Source organism: Cucurbita pepo, chromosome LG11, assembly GCF_002806865.2.
Source record: "Cucurbita pepo subsp. pepo cultivar mu-cu-16 chromosome LG11, ASM280686v2, whole genome shotgun sequence".
In the NCBI taxonomy this organism is placed as follows: Eukaryota; Viridiplantae; Streptophyta; class Magnoliopsida; order Cucurbitales; family Cucurbitaceae; genus Cucurbita; species Cucurbita pepo.
The window spans coordinates 5,697,577-5,705,041 of record NC_036648.1 but is presented as its reverse complement, the minus strand read 5'-3'; the positions used below and the strand labels follow the sequence as shown (position 1 = coordinate 5,705,041).

The 7,465-nt window shown below is 40.0% G+C and overlaps 3 non-coding genes across 3 annotated transcripts; all 3 read right to left on the bottom strand.

Moving 5' to 3' along the window:
• Positions 1 to 1,548: 1,548 nt before the first annotated feature.
• On the bottom strand, positions 1,549 to 1,622 carry TRNAV-AAC. The gene has a single exon. It is a non-coding gene; the product is annotated as a tRNA-Val (tRNA).
• Positions 1,623 to 2,449: 827 nt separating this feature from the next.
• TRNAV-AAC lies at positions 2,450 to 2,523 on the bottom strand. Its single transcript has one exon. It is a non-coding gene; the product is annotated as a tRNA-Val (tRNA).
• Positions 2,524 to 3,350: 827 nt separating this feature from the next.
• TRNAV-AAC lies at positions 3,351 to 3,424 on the bottom strand. Its single transcript has one exon. It is a non-coding gene; the product is annotated as a tRNA-Val (tRNA).
• Between the last annotated feature and the right edge of the window lie 4,041 nt (positions 3,425 to 7,465).

The window sequence follows — 7,465 nt, the reverse complement described above, 5'->3', positions numbered from 1 at the left end:
AGAAAACGTTCAAGATCCTTACCTTGCGGGTTTTCCGACTTCTTGATGAAAAATGGGACTCCGGCCACCCACATTCTCTTTTCCCTTCCAAGAAAGTCTCTTTGCATGATCTTCACCTCCTTGCATCATGATCTTCACCGGAATAGACTCCGACGGTAGTTTTCGGTGAGTCTTCCGGCGGTTCATCCTTTCTCCTCTCTCTAGGTTCTCTCTACCCCTTTCTCTCACTATCTCTCTTTTGCAGGACTATGGATGGGGTTTCGTTTGGACCCCTTAGGGGGTTGGGAGGGCAAATTTACCTATTTGCCCCTCTCGACTTTTCCTATTTTTTTTTCTTTTTCTATTTCTATTTCTCTTTCTTCGGGTATTACAGTATTTGAGTTATCTTTTTTGCCTATTTAAAGGCATGGAATATTCATGCTTAAGATCGTTGTTGAATATAAACAAAACCTTTGTGTTTTATTGATACCTTTTTGGTGTTATTCATTTTCAAACCTTGCTTTAGGTTTGATGTTTAAAGCGATTCAATAAATTAGTTTTGATCAAGCTAATTATGGAGTGAGTCGTCTTGGAATCTTAGAGTGACCATCATAGATTCCAAGTTCGATCTAAGAGTCATTCATCTTTTAACAAGCTCTTGGTTGAAATCAATCCGTTCAGTTAGCTTTCTTTGTGAATCTTTGCAAGGATTCTAGAAAGATCTCTAGCTTTGCAAAATTCAGCATTGTTGGCGCTTATCAACCCCTGTGTTCTTATTTTGATGCAACAAATTATACTTCGAAAACTAGAATAAAAATTTACATCCAATCTATTGATTATCAATTATGGTTGAATGTTAGTAACACAATAAAAATTGTTAGTAACATGGAGGTGCAGTTTATTGATAATCAATTATGGTTTAAAGTTAGTAAACAATATTACATTGCAATAAAAATTGTTAATAATATTGAAGTGCATTGTCACTTAAGGGTCGTTTATGAGTATCGACCCTGTGTACTTTGGGTTTTTATATTTCGTTACTCTAACATTTTCTCCGTCTGTAACAAGCCTTTAGCAAGGCATGTTTGTATTGCTTTTCAATTTGTTTTAGTGGTGGCGTTGTTTGATTTTAAATTGCATTATTTTAATGTCTAATTTAATTTTGCTTTTATTTTTATTTTCCTTTCTTTTTGTCATTTCCGTCACGGTTTGAGATTTGAAGCCTCGAAAAATCACGTAACGAAAGGCTCAATGACTCTTGGTCCAGCGAAAACAGTCCGTTGGACCAATCAACCTAGACCTCTGATACCAAGTTTAGTTCATAAATTTCTTGGCTGAATCAAGCATGCAGCGTGCTCACAATCATTCGACCCCAGTCCTTGTTGATTCCGACAAGTATTTCTTCAATAAAAGTCCAAAACAATTAATTACACGCTCAATGTGTGTTCGAGGGCACGGCTCTCGGGCTTATCAAGCTCTGGAGCTCTTAAACTTTCTCGTAGAGGTCTAAAATGAATCGAGATTATAAAACAAAAACAAAAACAAAAATAAAAGTAAAAATTTCAAATATGGCGTCGCCCAGACTTGAACTGGAGACCTTCAGTGTGTTAGACTGACGTGATAACCAACTACACCACGACACCGTTGGGAGCCTCCCCTGAAGGTCAGACAACCATAGAGTTAAGCCCAAGCTTCCTAGAGCCTATTGAAAAGCCCGTGGAAACCTCTGCTAGGAACTGGATGCGATGAGAGCCTACAAGTAGGCTGCTTACCGAGTACTTTGTTTTACTCGCCGCATTTTAGATTTCTTTTTCAGGTCTTCGCTAGCTGTCGCTCGAGGTGGGGGAGCGTTTGAGAGCTGCATTGTCACTTGAGGGTCGTTTATGAGTGTCGACCCGGTCTGTGTACTTTGGGTCTTTTATATTTCGTTCGAAATAGTATCCCGAACCCTTTCTCCGTCTGTAACAAGCCTTTAGCAACGCATGTTTGTATTGCTTTTCAATTTGTTTTAGTGGTGGCGTTGTTTGATTTTAAATTGCATTATTTTAATGTCTAATTTAATTTTGCTTTTATTTTTATTTTCCTTTCTTTTTGTCATTTCCGTCACGGTTTGAGATTTGAAGCCTCGAAAAATCACGTAACGAAAGGCTCAATGACTCTTGGTCCAGCGAAAACAGTCCGTTGGACCAATCAACCTAGACCTCTGATACCAAGTTTAGTTCATAAATTTCTTGGCTGAATCAAGCATGCAGCGTGCTCACAATCATTCGACCCCAGTCCTTGTTGATTCCGACAAGTATTTCTTCAATAAAAGTCCAAAACAATTAATTACACGCTCAATGTGTGTTCGAGGGCACGGCTCTCGGGCTTATCAAGCTCTGGAGCTCTTAAACTTTCTCGTAGAGGTCTAAAATGAATCGAGATTATAAAACAAAAACAAAAACAAAAATAAAAGTAAAAATTTCAAATATGGCGTCGCCCAGACTTGAACTGGAGACCTTCAGTGTGTTAGACTGACGTGATAACCAACTACACCACGACACCGTTGGGAGCCTCCCCTGAAGGTCAGACAACCATAGAGTTAAGCCCAAGCTTCCTAGAGCCTATTGAAAAGCCCGTGGAAACCTCTGCTAGGAACTGGATGCGATGAGAGCCTACAAGTAGGCTGCTTACCGAGTACTTTGTTTTACTCGCCGCATTTTAGATTTCTTTTTCAGGTCTTCGCTAGCTGTCGCTCGAGGTGGGGGAGCGTTTGAGAGCTGCATTGTCACTTGAGGGTCGTTTATGAGTGTCGACCCGGTCTGTGTACTTTGGGTCTTTTATATTTCGTTCGAAATAGTATCCCGAACCCTTTCTCCGTCTGTAACAAGCCTTTAGCAACGCATGTTTGTATTGCTTTTCAATTTGTTTTAGTGGTGGCGTTGTTTGATTTTAAATTGCATTATTTTAATGTCTAATTTAATTTTGCTTTTATTTTTATTTTCCTTTCTTTTTGTCATTTCCGTCACGGTTTGAGATTTGAAGCCTCGAAAAATCACGTAACGAAAGGCTCAATGACTCTTGGTCCAGCGAAAACAGTCCGTTGGACCAATCAACCTAGACCTCTGATACCAAGTTTAGTTCATAAATTTCTTGGCTGAATCAAGCATGCAGCGTGCTCACAATCATTCGACCCCAGTCCTTGTTGATTCCGACAAGTATTTCTTCAATAAAAGTCCAAAACAATTAATTACACGCTCAATGTGTGTTCGAGGGCACGGCTCTCGGGCTTATCAAGCTCTGGAGCTCTTAAACTTTCTCGTAGAGGTCTAAAATGAATCGAGATTATAAAACAAAAACAAAAACAAAAATAAAAGTAAAAATTTCAAATATGGCGTCGCCCAGACTTGAACTGGAGACCTTCAGTGTGTTAGACTGACGTGATAACCAACTACACCACGACACCGTTGGGAGCCTCCCCTGAAGGTCAGACAACCATAGAGTTAAGCCCAAGCTTCCTAGAGCCTATTGAAAAGCCCGTGGAAACCTCTGCTAGGAACTGGATGCGATGAGAGCCTACAAGTAGGCTGCTTACCGAGTACTTTGTTTTACTCGCCGCATTTTAGATTTCTTTTTCAGGTCTTCGCTAGCTGTCGCTCGAGGTGGGGGAGCGTTTGAGAGCTGCATTGTCACTTGAGGGTCGTTTATGAGTGTCGACCCGGTCTGTGTACTTTGGGTCTTTTATATTTCGTTCGAAATAGTATCCCGAACCCTTTCTCCGTCTGTAACAAGCCTTTAGCAACGCATGTTTGTATTGCTTTTCAATTTGTTTTAGTGGTGGCGTTGTTTGATTTTAAATTGCATTATTTTAATGTCTAATTTAATTTTGCTTTTATTTTTATTTTCCTTTCTTTTTGTCATTTCCGTCACGGTTTGAGATTTGAAGCCTCGAAAAATCACGTAACGAAAGGCTCAATGACTCTTGGTCCAGCGAAAACAGTCCGTTGGACCAATCAACCTAGACCTCTGATACCAAGTTTAGTTCATAAATTTCTTGGCTGAATCAAGCATGCAGCGTGCTCACAATCATTCGACCCCAGTCCTTGTTGATTCCGACAAGTATTTCTTCAATAAAAGTCCAAAACAATTAATTACACGCTCAATGTGTGTTCGAGGGCACGGCTCTCGGGCTTATCAAGCTCTGGAGCTCTTAAACTTTCTCGTAGAGGTCTAAAATGAATCGAGATTATAAAACAAAAACAAAAACAAAAATAAAAGTAAAAATTTCAAATATGGCGTCGCCCAGACTTGAACTGGAGACCTTCAGTGTGTTAGACTGACGTGATAACCAACTAACAAAAACAAATGTTTGGGATTACGTGGCAAGCATGCATATTTGAGTTAACCAAATTTTGACCCTCAAAATCTCACTTAAAAAGTTTGGGTTTTCCATTAAATGAAGTCAACATTTTTACTTTCTTCATTTTAATTCAACAATTAATTTGAATAATGAATTTCAAATTAAAGTAACATGATTAATTAAACTATTTAATTAATATTTAATATTAATTCAAATGTCAATCCCAATCAATTCCGACACATAATTGATTAAGATATTTAAATCTTATTTAAATATCTCAGATTCTCTCTGTAAATAAAATAAAAATGTGGTTAAATATATCGCATATATGTAGCGCATATTCCGTAATTTGAATTCGAACACTTCGAACTCACTCGTCACACTGTTCTATGGTTTAGTCCGATATGAGCTAGCAGAGGGACCTAATGGACCTATAGATCATGGGCTCCAACGATCCAAGATTAACCGATTAAACTCATTAACCTGGTTAACCAACATTCGTTAACTACTAGGACACTCCACTATAGCCTAGTAGTTGCACTCCCCTCACTATAGATATATTTCTGTCCATTTGATATAACCATGATTAGTAAGTCGATCCTTCACAGGTTGTTCGTAACTAGAGCTGGGTCAATTTACCGTTTTACCCCTGAAGTTACTTCTTGTTCCTTATGTCTCACTGATCCTCTAATGAACAATTGGTTTGTGGTCCAACCAGTAAACCGAATCCCTCTCAGGCCAATGAGAGGGTGGGGCCCCTTGTTCAAGACCTGGAGTCAGTGCTTAAGGGAACTACCTTTCTTCTATCCCTAAAAGTGGGTAGGAGTGAATTCCGTCTTGCACCCCACGTCCCCAGCCATTCACCCAGTCTTACCCCTGAAATGGGAGGCCTGTTGAGTCGGCGAACTAGAGCCACTCTCACCCATGCAAATCTAAGGATAATTCCGAATAAACAGGAGTTCATGGTTAGCTCAGGATTAAAACCGAGTTACCTAGGTTATCGAATGAAAAGAAAATCAGTCTCAACAGTAAACGACTTTATAAAGTGAGAGTGGTTTTCTTCATGGTCCGATCTTATGCAATACTCATTGCATAGGACGCCCCCACTCACATGTCTCCACATGCACAATTTAGTGATCGCATTGTTTATATCATATACAAAAGTGGGCCGCATCCATAGTGTCCCCAGAATAAGGTACTCAGCCTTATCCTTATACTATAGATCATTTTGACTATATACTTGAACTTGATCCACTCTTATGTCTCTACATATAGTTCAAGTAATCATACTATAGCCAGAGTGTTCTTAGTTTATTGGATTTAGATTAATGATCGTAAAGTTCACTTTATTCAATAACAATCTTTACTGAATAAATAACAATAATAATTTTATTAGAATATGTTTTTGTTTACAAACTATGAGTTTTAGGACATAAAACCCAACAATGAGAAAGTATTGAAGAACACCTAGCCAAAGACCCGGCCGCCCAGGCCATCATGTAGCTAGTTAGAGAGGGGAAGACTCGCCGGTTTTGGGTCAAGGACAATTTACTCTTCACCAAGGGAAATCGTCTTTATGTTCCATGTTCGGGGAACATGAGGAGACTCTTAAAGAATGCCATGACACACCATGGGCAGGCCACAAACGGGTGGCAGAGAACCTATGCCCTCCTAAAAATGGGGGACTATTGGCCGAACCTCCGCGACGATACGACACATTTTACAAAGACTTGTCTTATCTACCAACAAAACAAGGTTGAACAAAACAAAATTGCGGGACTACTAGAACCATTACCGGTCCCTACCTGACCATGAAAAAGTATTTCTCTAGATTTTATCACACACCTCCCCAAGGTAGGAGAAATGAAGTCCATCTTGGTCATCATCGACAGGTTCTCCAAATATGCCACATTCATCCCAACTCCCAAGTCATGCTCTACTGAAGCGACTGCACAACTATTCTTTCGACACGTAGTCAAGTTGTGGGGCATTCCCGCTAGTATTATAAGCGCTCACGATCCGAGATTCACATGAACATTTTGGATTGAGTTGTTCAAGCTATTGGGGTCGAGCCTAAACATCTCTTTGAGTTATCACCCCCAAACTGACGGACAAACTGAAAAGTTCAACAGTATGCTTGAGGATTTCTTATGTCATTTCATCGATGCACGATAGAAGAACTGGGTACAGATGCTTGATGTAGCTCAGGTTAGCTTCAATTATCATCAAAGCTCGTCGACAAGAAAAATCCCTTTTGAAATAGTATGTGGTAGACAACCACTTATGCCCCATGTTATTGACCACCCCTATGCTGGTAGAAGCCCTCGAGCATACAATTTCACGAAAGAGTGGAAGCAAACCTCAGAAATAGCACGAATGTACTTGGAGAAAGCCCCACGAAGAATGAAAAAGTGGGCAGACCAAAAACAAAGATCATTAGAGTTTCAGGCTAGTGACCAAGTTATGATCAAGCTGAGATCAGAATAATTTAGATTCCGTGGGAATCAAGACCAACGACTAGAGCGAAAATTTGAGAGACCATTTGAAGTCATTGAGAAAGTCGGAAGGACTTCATATCGTCTCCAACTACCTACATGGATGAGAATTCACCCCATCATCCATGTAAGTAACCTAAAACCGTATCATCCAGACAACGACGACCATCAACGCAACCAAGTGACACGACCACCAGTGACGATGAAGGACTCGAGTAAAAAGGAAGTAGAAGAGATGTTAGCCGAGCGAACTTGTCTCATTGGCAAACCAAAGTGCAACTTATAAGAAATTTTAGTTAAGTGGAAAGAACTTCCAGAAGAAGAAACCAGTTGGGAAAGTGCCAACGACCTAAAGACAGCCACACCTCAGATTGCAGAGTTCGAAGAAATGAGACGGTTGACAGGGACGTCAACCAATTAAGTGGGGGAGGATGTCATTGTCATGCTTGTCCAAGGCGTGTTTTCCATGGTCGCATGCCCGTTACACACCGAAACTCTTTGCCTTGTACTACTTTACCGCTTTCTTTTATTGCTTTCATGTTGTACTATTTCTTTCTTGTTTTCTTTAAGAGTATGACGTTTTGGCGATATCATAGCTATGCCTAGTAGACATGAAAAACCTCAAAATGTACTATGGGGGGATGTGACTAGT